The following is an 18,413-nucleotide window of genomic DNA, read 5'->3' as shown; positions in this document are numbered from 1 at the left end:
TAGTCATCAACTATGAACTTATATGCTGCCCCATAAGTTGACAAGTGCCCCACTATGGCATGGACCAATCAGGTTTGGCCATGTTGTAGTGGGGTCCATTTAGTGCATTAGTAACTTATTAATCTTAATTAATCACCAATCACCACTTAATAATCTAATCATGGTTAATTAATCTTTAATCTCCACTAATATTTCTATACTAATTGAAATTTATAAGCAAGTCGTGCACTAATTAAAGTCGGGGATTAAAAGTCCTTGTTTCATATTCAAAAAATAATCTTGTCCTTGAACTTGTATCGATTAGCTTACAAATAATCCAATGTCCAAAAATACGGGATATAACAGTATCTTACTGATCATAGCACACATATATATACTGATCACAAACAACTTTAACAAAATTTTGGCAGAACCTCCTTTGTAATTTGTACTACCCACCTGTATACAACTAACCAACAAGCCTCAGAGGGAAACAATCAAAATATATCAACTTGCCTCACAGGGCCACAATCAAATTATATCAACTTGCCTCACAGGGCCACAATTAAAATATATCAACTTGCCTCACAGGGCCACAATCATTTTACTACATACCTGTTAAAATGCTCTTCACAATGGCATTCTCAATTCGATAAGAAGCATATCTTTCTTACTGCAATCCTTAACCTGTAGCACTTACCTTAAATAACAATCATTAATCATCAGAGAACTCACCTTTCTTATAAGCAATTCCAATTTCGCAATCATAACTGCACTTTACAATCACTTAATCAAAATTCAAATCTTAAGGTTAGCGGCAAGGATTTAAGGCCTATAACACAGCTCTATAGCATAATCTATGATCTGAATGAGGGAAACCATCCTAGATGCCCTGTAGCCTACAATTCGTAAGTGTGGTCGACAACACACCCATGAATAATACTCTACCAGACACGACTTTGTGGACTACCCCTAGAACGAACTGCTCTGATACCACTTTGTCACCCCCTAACAATGGTAGGGCATGACGGGCACCCGACTCTCATCAGAGTCGAGCAAACTCTTAGACATTCGCTCTATCAAAACTTGTCATTTCAAAAGCTTTTAAGAAGATAACACTTTTCCAAATCATTATCTTTATAACGATTATGAAAACTTTCAATCAAATAAGTACTTTAAACCAATTGAAATCATCTAAAACACATACTCGTTTACAATCCATAAATGACTCAACTGACATCACTTTGTCGACATCTCGACAAATATACCACAAGACACTGTCTGCAGAAGCCTCTAAGAAGTAAACTTAAGCTTATGAGTCAGGAAAGGGCCCTGACATACCCATAATCATACATATCTATACATATCTATACATGACTCCAAGCATCCTAGCAATACACTTAACCTGCCAAACAATCTGGGGCTGCGGGCATGAACCCAGTGTCCCCAGGAAAAATGACGTCAGTACGGACAATGTACTGAGTATGTAAGGTAGTAACAAGTCATAATCATAATTTGACTTAGGAGAGAAGAAATCACAATCTAACTCGATACATGCAGCCTTCGCTAGAAGAAACATAAATATGCACACGAAGTCTCCAAACAATCTTCAAGTAAATAATGCAATCCAACACACATACCGCTTCTGACATGTTAACAAAATGGTCCCTTTGAACAGCCGCTTCCGGCTAGCATCACAATAGTCCCTTCGGACAGCCGCTTCCGGCATAATGATGGCCTCTTCAGGCAGCCGCTTCCAGCTTAATAATAATGGCCCCTTCAAGCAGCCGCTTCCGGCTTAATAATAATGGCCTCTTCGGGCAGCCGCTTCCGGCATAATATCACCATCATATCAACAAAAACTCAATCCATAAATATCAATTTCAATTCATATCATAAGTCACTAATCAATTCTTCACAATCCAGTTATTAGCCTTAGTCTTTCATAAGAAGTTATCAAATTTGTATCTTACTAGACTTAGGAGGACATACTTACAGGTTTGAGGGTAGAATTGTTATGAAATTCTTACTACTTATATTCTACTCAATTTCATCTTATTGCTTTACCCAATAAATAAATGATCATATCAATACAAACGGATGATACTATGGAATGTAAACACAAATCGTAAATGAAATGAAGTAGTAAAATCTCGCACCCCCTTAGGAGTGGTTTTGAAAATCAAACTTTATGTTTCCTTTAGTATAATACTCATTTCCTCGAAATCATTAGTAAAACCATATACACAACTCAACTTAGCACCTTATGGGTGTTCTGTTCGGAACAGAATAAGAGTACAATATCAATAAGCCATCACAAGAAACATTTAGACCTTACTCGTCTAAGAATGGAATCATATGGAGTACATATAGAATGAATAATAACAAGAATCATGCCAAAGGAAGAAAGGTTTGCCTTACATATCTTATCGCTTACGTGATTAGCTTAACTTATGCTTCCAAACACTGGCCAATCTACAATCAAGGTAAAGGAAACTGTAGATAACTTGAAAGAGGTTCACATACTTGTCTAAGCTCGTAATTAACTTCCGTAAATTCGGGCAGCATTTTCCCTGTAAGCTTCGCTTCCCTCTAATTCCAATTCAATTTAACAACTCAATCAGCAACCAACAACAACAACGACCATCTCATATAAGCCTATTTAAACTCAAAGCATCAACTCCCAAAGATATACACTAAAACAGCCCGGTATACGCTTTATATACGATATCTCCATACACTTTATTCTCACAAATTCAAGAACAACAACTTATCAACAACATCAGTAACAATATCAACAATGATTTTATATCAATATCCAACTAATTCTATCCATTTAATCATACCAAAACATCCCCCAAGTCATTAGATATCCAAAAATTATAACCGAACTTTCAACATCATTTTCTCTATTTTAACCCGTCAAATCTATCAATGATCATGGTAAGAACATCATTAACATCTTAAAAATATTTATATGAGAAGACACCACGAAACCAACATCCCCCAAGTTCAAATTTTAGCTTAAAACGATGGTAACAACTTGTTCTATACTTTACCCTTCACGGTCCTCGGGATTCGGGACCTCGAACTTGCTCGATTCTCCACTTTCTCTCTCTAACTCTCCTCTATATCTCTATAAAATTTTGTGGACTGCTTGATGTATAAATGAATGAATTTGTATTAATTTATCCCTTATATATGGGTCTTAGGTCGGTTCCCACCGACCTTAAGCCGGGTTGGGCCGGCCCACTGCCCAGCTTGACCTTTTTGTCTTAAAACGTCCATAACTTTTTATCCTTATGTATTGTGAAGGCCCACTACATATGGTTTGAAATATAATTCAATTATCTACAACTTTCATATTTGGAGTTTTCCCAAATTCCCAAATAATGATGGCGTTATGGTCTCCCGAAGTCAGATCACCCGAAAACGTAACTTAAAAACATCTTTTTGGAGGGCTTACACTTGGATTTGGCTCAAGGTTCCTTCTTGAGTTGTGTTTAACTTCACATATATTGTCCACATAACTTTTCATATGTCCTTTATAAAAACCCCAACATGTGGGCCCCACCTCGGCTTATGGTTACGAGGATAATATATCTTTTAACGTATCATTCCAATCGTACGAATTCAAAATATCATACTCATGCTATCCCCATGCTAATACAGAAGAATTTGATCCTTTATAGTATAATATTTGCTCCTCCTTGAGCTCACATTAAGCCGTCTGCAGCCTTTGTAACGCGAAATTTTCTGGGGTGTAACACATCTGGTGGAGGAACTGGGGGTGATGGAGCTGGAATAGGGGCTAGAGCTCCTTTATGCTCCCTTGGAGCGAGCAGAGTACCGAAGTGTAACATCCCGTAAATCCGAGTTAGGTGGGAATGTATGAAAATCAGTATTAAGTTGATATTTTCGCCACATGAATCCATTCGGGATGAATTCGGGTGATAAACGGTCGTTTTGAAGTCAAACCAAAAAGTGAAGTTTTTAAGGTCTTCTAAATTCGTCTAAGTCTGAGACAATATGTACTTATGCCCATATTTTGGGTATTTGAATTAGGAATTTGAGAAAACTCAAAACATAAAAGTTGTAGTTCTTTGAAATTTCTTTCCAACCATATATTATGGAGCTCAAACGGAGCTCTGTACTAGAAGTTATGCCCGTTTTACTAGATGCTGCGCAGTCTGCGCGAAGTGCCCTTCAGGTGCGCGATCGCGCACCAGAGGCAATGTTACTGCCTTCGCTGCGCGATCAACTGCGCGAAGTGGGCTTCCAGTTGCGCGGCCCTGTAATTGCCACTTCGTTTTAAACCTATTTTTCTGAGAAAAAGAACACCAAAGAAGTCTCTCTGACCCTAAGGTGAGTCTATACTCAATCTCCATCAATCATACACAAAAGTTCATCTCTTTTTTATCATAAATCATCTCTCCAGACCCTAGGTTCTTGAAAATTCAAGAAGAGGAAGAAGAGAGGTGTGTGAGATTCATCTAAAAGGTAAGAATTCGAAGTTTTCTAAGTTTATTGTTAAGTTTGGGTTAGAGTAGAAAGTTCAACAAGATTAGAATCTGCTAGTGATTCATGGAAGTGTTCAAAAACGCATTCTAGACATGAAAACCCTAGTTTTTCTATAAAGGGGGTATATGGGTAGAATTAGATTAAAGCTTTAATCTTTCTCATCTAAATCCATTGTAGATTGATTGTTGAACCTTGGGAATTCCGTTTTGCTAGCTTTTAGTAGGATTTAAGGTATGTCTCTCTTTTGAAAACTTATTTTGGATGAAAATCACTTTTTGAAACTATTGTTAGAAGTATAAATTTCATTCAAGGTTCTTTAATGAATGAAAAGAAAAGTAATCTTTTCATGTTTCTTGAACTCTAATTCATGTCTAAATGGTAGTTAATGTGTGTGAGGGGACAAACCCACATTAAACCTAGATTGTAACAAACCCTATATATGTATATGATATTATGAACGTTTTCCTCTATAAGAGATGCTTAATAATGATGGTTAAGGGTTGGTAGAACATTGACGAATTAGGACATGGAAATCTTTCGTAATGAAGTTAAATGTTTTCAAAACATTGATTGAAATGACTTATTCTTTCAATATGGCATAATGAACCTCAATGACAATTGATGATGTTGCTACATTACAAATGAATTATAAATTGGCTTCCATGCTATGAAAACTAGTTGTTGTGTTTTGTCTAGCTACTCGGGAGGACGGGTAGCCACTATGGATCCTAGTGTGATAATGCCTAGCCATTCGGGAGGAAGAGTGTCCACTTCCGGGTTCGCTACCTGGGGTGTGATTATGCCTAGCTATTCGGGAGAAAGGATAGCCACCGCTGAATTTTATATTCCGGTATGGTGCGCTGTGACAAGGGAACCTCTACAGTCACCCTTTCGATGTGCTCATTCTTAGGCCTGTATTGGCATGTGTGATATTCTTATTTTCTCATGGAATTGTTGTTGTTAATTATGATCAATTGAAAGGCATATTTGAAGTTGTGTCTTGACAAGAGGCCTTATAATCAGTTTTGATAATTCATATTGAGATACACAAACTGAATAGCTGTTCTTACATTGGTTTCACATGGTTTTCAGGATTGATTTCATTATGTATTATTGTACTTTATTTTCATATTACTTGTTGTCCCCGAGGTACTCACTGAGTACGAAGTACTCAGGCATACCATTGTTGTTTTTGATGGTATGTTAGGTAATGGTGAAGAGCAGGTTCTTGATACTCCGGGCGTTTAGGAAGGACTTGCCGTTGCTTCTGATTTGGTGAGCCCACACACTAATTCGTGGGACACTCTATTTATTTAATTCCATTTAATTATATTAGTTTTCGGGCTGCGTCCCAATGGGTACATTATTCCTTATTCTTAGAAGCTCCTTAGTATACATTCGAATGTGGGTAGAAGAAGAATTGTTGTTTAACTCTTTTTAGCACACTATCATGTTTTGGTTGAATTATTTAAATTATAAAGACTTCCGCTGATTTAATCCATATAATTATGATTTGTTTACCTTTATTTTATAAATCGTTGGAGGAAAATGTTGAATCTGGCGGGTTCAAGTGTTATTATTGTGTCGTTTAGGTTCTTCCGATGTTGTTCATGACGTCGGATGCCGATTACGTCTAAGGTGGGTTTCGGGGCGTGACAAGCTTGGTATCAGAGCCTAGGTTTAAATACTTCCTAGGATTATTGTCGGTGACTGTGGAGCTGTGTCTAGTGGAGTTTTCCTTGTGCAGCCTGATCACCTGCATAACTGAGAAACTCCCAGGACATTTATAGGTGTTTCTTATTCTTCTTGATTCTAGATTGTGCTGTAGAGCTTCAAGTCCTTTTAGGATCATTCTAATTCGCTTGTTAATTCGTGCCTTGCTAAAATGGCTCTGACGCGATCTAAAAATGGTAACCGAGCACAACCCACGAGAGCTAACCAAAACTTGGGGGCGTGAATGCTGTTAATGGAAATAATGCTGGAAATCAAGCAGCACCCCCAGCACTGTTTGCTCCTACTGTTCCTGTTGCGGCTGTGCCTGAGATTGGTACTATGCAAACTGCTATTCAAATGTTGACTGCATTGGTTGCGACTCAGCAGCAGCGTGGAGGTGTGGGACCTCATGGTGGAGGCAGACTTAAGGAATTCCTAGACTTAAAGTCACCTGAGTTATTTGGGTCACGAGAGGTGGATGACCCCAATACTTTTTAGATGAGACCTTCAAGGCATTGAGGGCAATGGATGCATAGGATTCCGAAGCTGTAAGGCCGGCTTCTTATCAGTTAAAGGATGTTGCTCACGAATGGTTTGAGATGTGGGATTCTGAGAGGGGTGACACTGCTTTAGCTCCGACGTGGCCTGAATTTGAAGAAGCGTTCATGGAAAGGTTCTTGTCTGATGAGGAAAGAATTTCTTTGGCTACGAAGTATGAAAAGCTAGATCAGGGTAACAAGTCAGTTCGTGAGTATAGTTTGGAGTTCACCCGTCTGTCAAAGTATGCTTTATACATGATTCCGACTGAAAAGCATAAGTAGACTCATTTTGTGAAAGGCTTAGTACCACGTATCAAGTCTGTATATGCTGTTTTTGCTATGTCTCCTACTTGTACTTTCTCATCTTTGGTTGGGTTTGCTGAGCAACAAGAGAGTTGGAAAAATGAGTAGAGGGTAGATCGAGATCAGAACAAGAAGGCCCGTTCGGCGGGTGGTTTCAGTGGTAATAATTATAAGGAGGACATAGTAAAGGGTATTCTGCACCTGCTCAGTCTGTTATTCCCATGCTAGTGTGCCATCTTGTAAGCAAGGCCAGAAAAATAATAATAATAATAATAAAAATAGTAAGTTTTCTCACGGAAGTAGTCGTCCGCCAGGGTGGGAAGAGCGTATCTGTCATCATTGTGGGATTAGAGGCCACATCAAGAGGGAATGCAGAAACTGGCTACGTGAGATGGCAGCTATGAATAACCAAAAGAGTGATTCACCTGCTTCTGCATCTGCTACAAATCTGCCTGCTGGTAATGCGAACAATAATAATTAGAATGCCCGTAATAATGGTAAAGGTAAATAAGTTGCTAACACTTTTGGCGGAGGGATAGCTCGGCTTTATGGGCTAACTCGTAGGGAGGCAGCTGAGGCTTCTGATGCTGTGGTTACAGGTATCCTTACCATCTGTTCTCATGATGCTTACTCATTGATTGATCCGGGTTCAAATTTGTCACGTCTCAATTCCGATAGGGCATGATGGGCACCCAGCTCTTACTTAGAGCTGAGCGAACCCTTTGGCATTCACATAATGAAACTGGACATATAGAAAAATTTCGGAAATATAATAAAGTACTTTTCGTCAAATCATAGACATTTGCAAACGATAATCAATTAATCAAAAACCGAGTAAGTCCAACTGACATATCGGCCTACATGGTCTCTTCACTCAACACATGACATCTCAACGTACTAACCACAGGACACTGTCTGCAATGTCTCTAAGAGTAAACACTTGAATCATATGAATCGGGACAGGGCCCCGACATACCCGTACACACACATGACCACAATGACTCGGCACTGCTCCAGGAAGAAAATGGAGTTTGCCAATCCCAGCTGATAGCCAACCATCCTGGTTGAATACTTCTACCTGCAAAACAATCTAGGACTGTGTGGCATGAACACAGCACTTCCAGGCAAAGGGATGTCAGTACGAATAATGTACCGAGTATGTAAGGCAGCAGTGATCATAAAGAATGAGACATAAGCCATAATGAATGTATGAGAAACCACCTGTAATATGAATAGCCCCGAAAGCAATGACTAAAAATGTAAATATATGCCATACCCGGTCCTTTAGTAAGGGACTCGGTGAAATATAAATATATACCGTACCCGGCCCTCTAGTGAGGGACTCGGTAAAATAAATATATATATATATATATATATATATATATATCGTACCCGTCCCTCTAGTGAGGGTCTCGGTGAACAATGCAATGAAACTGTGCACGAATACATACCCGACCCGGCACTCGGTGAATGATATATTAACAGCATGCACGAGCAGAATATCATGAGCAACCATATGCAAACTAAATCTTCATCTGAGACTCAATAGAATAATTAGAATGAACTAACACTTGAGGATCAAGACAACAGTCACGTCAAGTACCACAGAGAACTATAATTCATTGGAGTCATAATCCAAGTGAGACTCATAAAAATTATTTCTGAATTCCTTGAATAACCTGGAAGCACCCTCAAATGTCACTATGGATTATATCAAAATAGGACTTCAGGAATCATAGACACGTATCAGGACTTAATGAAATAGCTTCTGGAAATCAAGAACATTAGCCATTCTAGTACTCTAAGAATAGGAGCTTCTTTGGAGTTTATACGTACGTCGTCTGTTTGTTTCATATAGACCATGCCAAAAAGAAAGAAGGGATAGCCTTAACATACCTTACATCGTCCGAGGAACTCAACTTAATCACGAACTTTCCACAATTAGTATGACCAACCTATAACCATAGGAATACGTACACAACTTTAGAGGGCTTTCGTATATCGTGTATTTCAATGATAATTTAGTTCGAAAATGAAACAGACAACATTTTCCCTAATATTTAACAACCACCATTCAATCAACAAAACCAACAACGACAACAATCAAACAACCTCTCTTAATCTTTTTTTAACTCAAATCAGCCACACCTAAGAATATACACCAAACCAACCAACATACGCTTCATATACGATACCTTATACACCAAACAAGTATCCATGTAAAAGAAAACTACTTCAAATATCATTTTAATAACAAGCTCAAAACAGTCCACAAATCCAACTACTAGTTTTACATACTTTGTAAACCGCGTAATGCTCTTATCCCGTAGATTGGCTAGCGTCTTGGCCTATAACAACAACACCAAGAACACATTTAACCCATCAAAACTACATCTCCAACCCTTTAGTACGACAAAATAGTCCACATCAACACAGTATAGCAACACCTAATAACTTGTTTATGATGTCCGATCGCCGTTTCGCAACTTCTAGTTGGAAACATACTAACGTTGCTTATACGATTTCATCTTACAACTTGAGGGGAGAACATCATACCTTACTTGATAAACTTATCAATTACTTGAGCTTGCCAAGAACAATTTTTACTCCTTTTCACCTTCTATATTTTGAGCAAGAACCGAACACTTCTTAAAATTCCAAAAAGAAAACGTTGTTGAATTAAGAAAACAATGTGAGACCCCTTTCTTTTGTTTGCTGGTTCATTTTTTTCCTTCAATATAATATATGCATACAACAACAATTTTGAAGAAAGTTGTTTTGCTCTTTTCCATAAATTATTCCAATATTTAATTGATTAAAATGCCACCTCTTAAGCCTAGTTATCATGAGGATGACAAGTGTCCCTCCCTAACTCTACCACTAGCCACCTAAGTTATTTAGTAGCCTAATTATCATGAAAATTGGAGATCCACGTGCTGCTCATTGGACCAAATATTGGTCTTTATCCAATATTATTTATTAATGGTGATCATTCTCTTGTAGGACCCACGTGTACATATCACCTGTACAGTTTGTGTAACTTGTTCAGCATTTCGAACTTCGACGAAACTTTTTTTTTTTTATTGGTGTAACTTCAAATCCTTACGATACATGTGTACCATCACTCTAACCACCTATAAGCTTGAGGGATAACCTCACCTCCATTACTAATGTCATTTAACTCACCCGCTTTCCAACGCATGAAAACACGAGATGTAACATCATTCCCACCTTTAGAACGTTCGTCCTCAAATGTTAAACTAGTCCTTATATGTATACTGGTTATGGTGATCACATGACGAATCAATTACTCTCCTATCTTGATGTTCCTCTCCTTGCTTAACTTAACACCATCCTTCACCTGACATTAGCTGTTATTGAATTTCCAAAGAAAGTGTTCATAATTTAGCTACTTCCGTAATTGACTGCAACTTACTATATCCATCTACTCTTGAAGATTAAGTCGAGTTTCTCTTGTTTTGAAGTCATTTTCCAGTAATACTGTAGAATAGGAGCTGTCTTTCCCTTAGGTAGGTTTACCATCGCATATTGGTTCCTCTTATTCTCTCTTCTAAATCTTACAGCTCTACTTCCACTCTTAATTTAGGTCGCATAGTCCGCAGCGTACCTCCTTCTTGGAGTCATCATTTTAATCCTCTGACATGCATTATCTTAACATTCCCTTTGAGTAGTTGAAAACGAGTTTACTTCTTAGTAATGAATCTCTGTTGCAATACTTCCTTGACACCTCAGGAATATTCTTTCAAGATATATAAGTGAGTCACTCTCCTGATATGATTCTCCTTGATACTTGAACTCGTCGATCCCCCCCCCCCCTTTTTTGGCTCAACTAGTCTAGAAACCTTTCGTCTTTATCGTTACTCCTTCCCATAATCTTAATCGTATAGTCATTACCTCTATACCCACATTATTAAATCAACCATCTGAATCATTTGTTACATACTGATACCATGTCATCTCTTGACCTCTCGCGATTACATAATAATCATGAACGTTCTTCTTATCTTTAGAATCCTCTTCGAGTGTCTCTTCTCGCTTCACTTATATCTGGTCAAAGATTAAAATACATGATGATCTTAAGGGGTTTTAAATCCCATGTTAATCATGTCCCATAATGAATCTCTCGAGAGCTCTCTTTTCAGGTAAATACTCGTATCACATCGTGAGTGAACACTTATATAGGTAGTTCTCCCTATACAACCCCTATCATCAGATTGAGGTAATACCTATCTTATGTCATATTCCTATTTCTCAATTTTTTTTCACATTTTGCATCACTTTACGAAGTGCTACCTTGAACTTTCCGTCCCTCTTTTGTCCTTCGGTCCATACCTCTTACCTTCATTCTTACGTATATGCTTGTTGTATCACCTCATAATGTCGAAGGTCAATTTCCCTTCGTTGTCCAATGCCTATGACTATCTCACCATAGGATAGGTACCTTTGTCATAGTGTTCTTTGCCACAAATTCATTGAGACCCATAGGTCATCTTACGCATGAGCCCTTTTTAGTAATATAGCTCATAACTAATCCTTCTATTACAACCCAAACTTAAGGTGCCTGTCCTTTTGTTCGTTCTCTTTAAATTCACTGTCTTCTAGTAACCAGCTCGTTCTGATCGTTTCGCTTAAACCATTTCACAATATCCCTTAATCTAACTTATAACACTTTAGGCACATTATGTCATGTCGTTTCTTATCATACTCCTTTCCCTTCCTTTATTCCCCTTTGATTTTCTCATATCCTTCTGTAGGAGATTTTTCTATCCCTTCTCCTTTGCTACTTGTAATTCACAATATCATTAGCAAACAACTCTATTGCCAACATCTTAGCCTTTAATCCAGTATAGCATTGCTATCCTTTATAATATCTCTTAAGTTACTCGTTTACATTCTCTTGTCGTATGCTTTCTTTTTATAAGCATCCACTTTCTAATGTCATATCATTCAAGACCTTTACAAATGATTCTCAGCACTGTCTCAAATACCATCCTGACTTCTACCAATTTATTGCTGGCTTTCAGATCTTACTAACTTGTTTCAGCAAGGGATCTCAATTGAAATTTAAGCACCTATATCAAATATATTTCAGTGTCAATTGTTTCCATCTTACACCTGCATTTCTCTCACCCGCTTGGCCCCCTTAATGGTGTACTTATACCATTATTTGTTTATATTCTGCTCCATGTCCCCATTTCCAATCTCAAATTCATTTGATCCTTTCTCCAATTCACTGGGTATACTGTACCATACCCATGTCTTTTCTTTATAATTTATAACTTTGATTATCCACGTACGAAACCTTAACAATATCTCGAAGCGACGAGAACCTTTCTATGTATAGTACAAAATCTTATCTGATAATCTGTAATCGAATAATCTAACAAATTTAGCAACTCATCCAAACCCACATTCCACTCACTCCAATCAATAATTATTTAGTACTTGTAGTCGTTCCAAATTCTCAATTAGGTAGCACTTATATTCTGAGGATAAGTGTCCAAAGCTCTCTTATAATATTATCTTTATCCCAAACTGTATCATATGTCTCCTCTAATACCCTCTTACTCAAAGTCGTTCGAGCTTTTCCTGGGAGTATGGCATGGGTTTCTTTAGCGCCGTAGCGCCTGGTATTCGAACATTAACCTACAGTCCTTGTCCTTTAAGGATTTCACTGTTTCGGAGGTGAAGTCATATACATATAGTACTCTTTTATGGCTTATGCTCTTTTACCCTTGCTGTGTACCGGGTACCGACTTCCAACTTACTCAAAATCATATCGGGTTCATCTAAATGACAATCTTATCTTATAACCTTATCGTTGTACTATACCTTTAAGTTCATAGCTATATATTTCCCTTTCGTTTTATACTCGTACTCAATTTATTACATCTATCTTGGGTGCTTCCTTTAGAATTCCCTTATCATTTCTCCAAGTCTATGTCCATCTTTTATTCTGTGCACGAGGAATCTTATGCTACCTCTGTATCCTTCGAAAAACATTACTTCTGCATAACCCCTTTCTCATTTTCAAAATGTATTCTGTTTATCCCTGTTTGTTCTTATAATACCAGTCATTTTCTAGCACTCATTCTACCTCATTCCTCATCTTTCTATAGTTTGGTCCTTCACAATTCCGTCACTTATTTTACTCGTGTTCTCGGCTATACATGTCATAACCTATTACTATATTGTTATCTCGCTTTCTTCTTATTTCCTTCTTTCAATTAACTCCTTCTTTTCTTATGCTCGCTATGATTTCCGTTATCACATAATCTTTATTCTGAACTTTCCCTATAGAAGAACTTTATAAGTCTTTCTTATTCGTTCTATAGCTCGCCTTTATACTTTAGTCACATAGATCACGTCATATCTTTTAGTCACTTCCTCACTAGGCTTTACTCATTTTTATAACAATCCTCATTATATTCACATTATATCCTATTTGTAATCAATCCTATAGTGTAACACTTCTTAACCTTTTACCCTTTCTGGTCAATCTCCTCACAAGCTGTCTTATCAATACATTCATATTCATCACAATCCTTCTTCCTCTGTGCTCTTGTCTCAATCATACTATTACTTCTTTTAACTATTAACTCGTCGTAATTTATCCCAGCTTGTCAATTCAATTGATACCTCAATATAACACTCTATTAAGATTTGCCAGCCTGTCACGACACAGCTAGGGGCCACGACGGGTACCCGGAGCTAGTTACCGAGCACCGCTCACTCTACTGCTTATCTTTCTCATTTAATACTCTTTTATCAATTTTACATACCAATTGTAGGAAAATCATATTTAATCAAAATATAAATACTTTATATACATTTGCCCCTTGGCCATAAAAATAATACACATACATATGAAAACATTTTGTGAGACCATCTAACCCACACTGCGTATCTACGAGCCTCTACTAACATAATGAATACATGGACGGAACAAGACTCCGTCATGCCCAAAATATGCATATATGAATGTACATCAAAAGAATAGTCATAAGCACCTCCGAACAATGGAGTGCTATCTATCAGCTGACAGCTACTGAGGACCTGGGCCAAGCTCTCCTCCCTGTCTACCTGTGGGCATGAATACAGCGTCCGAAGAAAGGACGTCAGTACGAATATTGTACCGAGTATGAGAGGCATACATAATGAAAGGAAACATCAGTAATATGGGAATAACATCAACATGAGACATATGGATCTGACTGATAATCATAAATTAAGTAATGCATGCCATCTTACCATACACATCATCATAACATGTATGCATCATATGCAAGCTGCCCGTCCATGTCGGAACGGTGTGATAATCAATAATATTAGCTCGCGTCCAGGCCTCTCGCGTCCGGGGTACCATCTCATACCGCCCACTAGTGGTGTCTGCCCACGCCCGTAGGTCGTGGTATATCCATATCGCCGCCCGCCGAAGCGGTGTCTGCCCGGCCAACTAGGCCCGGTGTGAAATGCCATGACATGCTCAATGTAAATGCTCATAGTAATATGCTTATCATAAAATACTTATCTTAGCATAATGCGTATATTTGACTCATGATCGACTTTACTCTATCGGGGTGACGTAAGGTCGTGATCCCCCGATTACGTTATGGTACCATCATGGACATTCCGCGTCACCTTGAAAGGACTAGTACATAAGGTGAGTGTAGGCAAGGAATAACATCATCATCATTCTAGTGTCATCATATCGTATAACTTATCTCATATAGACATTCATAAGTATAAGCTTTTAACTTCTTAGAATGCAAGAACTTATGAAAGGAATAGGGATTCAAGTTAAAGGATTCATGCCATTAGAAAGAAGGACTAGCCTCACATACCTTGGTCGTTTAGCTAAGATATCGCATCACTTGTTCTCCGTCGATATCACTTCGTTACCTTCATAAGAGAATTTGTATCAACATTAGTGAGCTAACTATAAGAACGCGTCGCTAATTCTAGGAGAAGTCGGACAACGCTTCCTTCGCTCATACTACTTTTCTCGCGTTCTATATCAACTCCCAATATTCATAATATTATTCGCAATATCATGATCGACAATCGTCATTTACGTACATTTGGCAAAATCCACCATTTTCCTCCAATTTTCCTTTATGTCTACTTCTAGCTCATCCTTGCGTTTTCATGCATTTAATGCTTGTTTCATGATAATAACATCATTTATAACGTATTTGTATTCACAACACTTCGATATTCATAGTTCAATTCCACCATCATTCATTCATGCCACTATTCACTCAATAATGACCCATTTCTATGTTCTTTTACATTTCAAGTGTCTGAGCTTTCCAATACTTCAAACTACATGGAATAATTATAAAACTTACCTTGGATGATGGTTGAACAATCCTTAAGTTGAAATACTTCACTTAGCCAAAACCCTAGTCCCACCTTCTTGGGAATATCTTCACTTAGATGACCCTTTATTGAGTTCTTACCCTTGATTCCATGAAATTAGTGTTGTTGGTCTTGATATTCCCTTTAATTCTCTTGAATTCTTGTGGAGGAATTATTTGGAGAGTTCTAGAATGTCTCTTGAGTTGTTGGATGAATAATGAAGTAATATGAAGCCTAAGTCCCTTTTTAAAATCACAAAATCTGTTCTTTAATAAATTCTTGTCGGGGTGAACAGTGGTCGTAAACCACCATATACGGACCGTTTTATGATTTACGGTCCGTCCACTGTGGTAGTTTTTAAGCATTCCAAAAACAGAAAGTTTGGCTGGGGATTATGGCGATTTACGACTGAGGTTTACGGTCCGTAAACCAGTTTACGGGCCGTCCTCCAAGTCGTGTTTAACCATTTCAAAGACAGAAAGTTTTGGCTGATGGACATGGTAGTTTACGACCTGGTTTACGGTCCGTAAACCAGTTTACGGGCCGTAAACTGGGTCGTATTTTACGATATTCAACATTTACAGAAAGTTGGGATTTTTGACAAGCTGGAGGACGACTGCACTATACGGTCCGTAAATCACTTTACGGGCCGTATAGTGCCATATACGACCACTGTGCTGAAATATTTTTCGCGACTTTCTTATTTCCAAAAATTCTTAATTAGCCATTCCCGACTTAATAAAATATCATTCACTCAATTTTCATCATTCCACTCATCACACAAGTACGGAGAAATTTCTAAGGTGTAACATTCTTCCCCCCTTTTGGAACATTCGTCCTCGAATGTTCGACACTCGGGGATTCTGGAAATTTTTTTCCAGAGTTTCCTTTGTAAGTTGGATACTACCTTTCCATTACAACACCCACAATATCTTTGCCTCACAGGGCTATATCACAATATCAACACATTTATGGCCACACACGACCGAAAACATAAAATTAAAACATACATACCTTACACCATCGACGTCTCATCTTGAATCTCTTTTGGGGATTGGAACAAATGGGGGTACATGGATTTCATCTTCTCCTCCGCTTCCCAAGTCATTTCTTCCCGATTATTGTTCCACCATAGAAATTTCACTGAAGCAACCTCTTTATTCCGAAGCCTTCGTACTTGTCTATCCAAAATGGCAATGGGCATCTCCTCGTATGTTAGCTCCTCTGTTACTTGCACATCATCAATCGGGACTATTCTTGTTGGGTCTCTAATACACTTGCGGAGCATCGAAACATGGAATACTGGATGCACGGATTCGAGCTCTGAAGGCAAGTCCAATTCGTAGGCTACTCGACCCACCTTGCGAATGATTTGGTAGGGTCCGATATATCTGGGACTTACTTTTCCTTTCTTGCCAAATCTCATCACTCCCTTAATCGGCGACACCTTGAGGAACACCCAATCGCCCACTTGAAATTCCAAATCTCGTCGGCGATTATCTGCATAAGACTTTTGGTGACTTTGGGCTGTTAACAGTCGGTCTCGAATCACTTTAACCTTTTCAACTGCTTGTTGGATCAAGTCGGGGCCTATCAATTGTACTTCTCCGGTTTCAAACCATCCAATTGGAGATCTGCATTTTCTTCCATATAAGGCTTCATACGGGGCCATTTGAATGCTGGAATGATAGTTGTTATGATAGGCAAATTCAATAAGAGGGAAATGCTCATCCCAATTACCGCCAAAGTCCATTACACATGCCCGTAGCATATGCTCTAAGGTATGAGTAGTGCGCTCGGCTTGTCCGTCAGTCTGCGGATGGAACGCCGTGCTGAGCTTAACTTGGGTACCTAGACCTTCTTGGAAGGACTTCCAGAACTTGGCTGTGAACTGTGCCCCTCTGTCTATGATAATGGCCAAAGGAATACCGTGAAGTCATACAATCTCCTTGAGATACAATTTAGCATAATCCTCCACTGAATATGTGGTTCTAACGGGGAGAAAATGAGCTGCTTTCGTGAGTATGTCCACGATCACCCATAAAGAATCATACTTCCCTCGCGTACGGGGTAATCCTACCACAAAATCCATGTTAATTTCCTCCCATTTCCACGTAGTAATTTCCATTGCTTGCAATAACCCTCCTGGATTTTGATGCTCGGCCTTCACTTTCTGGCAATTCGGACACTGTGCTACAAATTCTGCTATGTCTCACTTCATGCCATCCCACCAGTATGCCAATTTGAGATCGTGGTACATCTTGGTTGCACCTGGATGAATAGAATACCGGGAATAATGTGCTTCCTCTAAAATCCGTTGGCGCAAGTTTGCCACATTCGGTACACACAGCCGGCCTTGATATCTAAGAACCCCTTCTATGGAAACTTCGAATGGAGACTCTTCCTTTTCCTGAGATAGATCTAAATAGTGGCTTAACTGAGGATCTTCATATTGTCGTTCCTTCACTTCTAGATTCAATGGTGAAACTGTGGGGTCATTGACGCTAATACCTGCATCTCCTGAATCAATGGGCTGTACGCCGAGACTTGCTAACCGATGGACTTCACGAACCATTTCTCGCTTTTCCGAAGGAACTCCACATAAACTACCCATCGATCGGCGACTAAGTGCATCTGCTACTACATTCGCCTTCCCGGGATGATATAGAATGTTCACATCATAATCCTTCAGTAATTCTAACCATCTCCTTTGCCGCAGGTTCAACTCCTTCTGTTTGAAAATATATTGAAGGCTTTTGTGATCCGTATAGATGTCCACGTGCACACCATATAAGTAGTGTATCCATATTTTCAATGCATGAATGACCGCAGCTAGTTCAAGATCATGAGTGGGATAATTCTGTTCATGTTTTCGTAACTGTCTCAAAGCATAAGCAATAACTTTTCCATTCTGCATCAACACACATCCTAATCCCACACCGGAGGCGTCACAATATACTACATAGCCATCTGATC

The sequence above is a fragment of the Lycium barbarum genome, chromosome 8 (assembly GCF_019175385.1).
Source record: "Lycium barbarum isolate Lr01 chromosome 8, ASM1917538v2, whole genome shotgun sequence".
NCBI lineage: Eukaryota > Viridiplantae > Streptophyta > Magnoliopsida > Solanales > Solanaceae > Lycium > Lycium barbarum.
The sequence above is the reverse complement of the archived record's forward strand: the minus strand, read 5'-3'. Positions refer to the sequence as shown.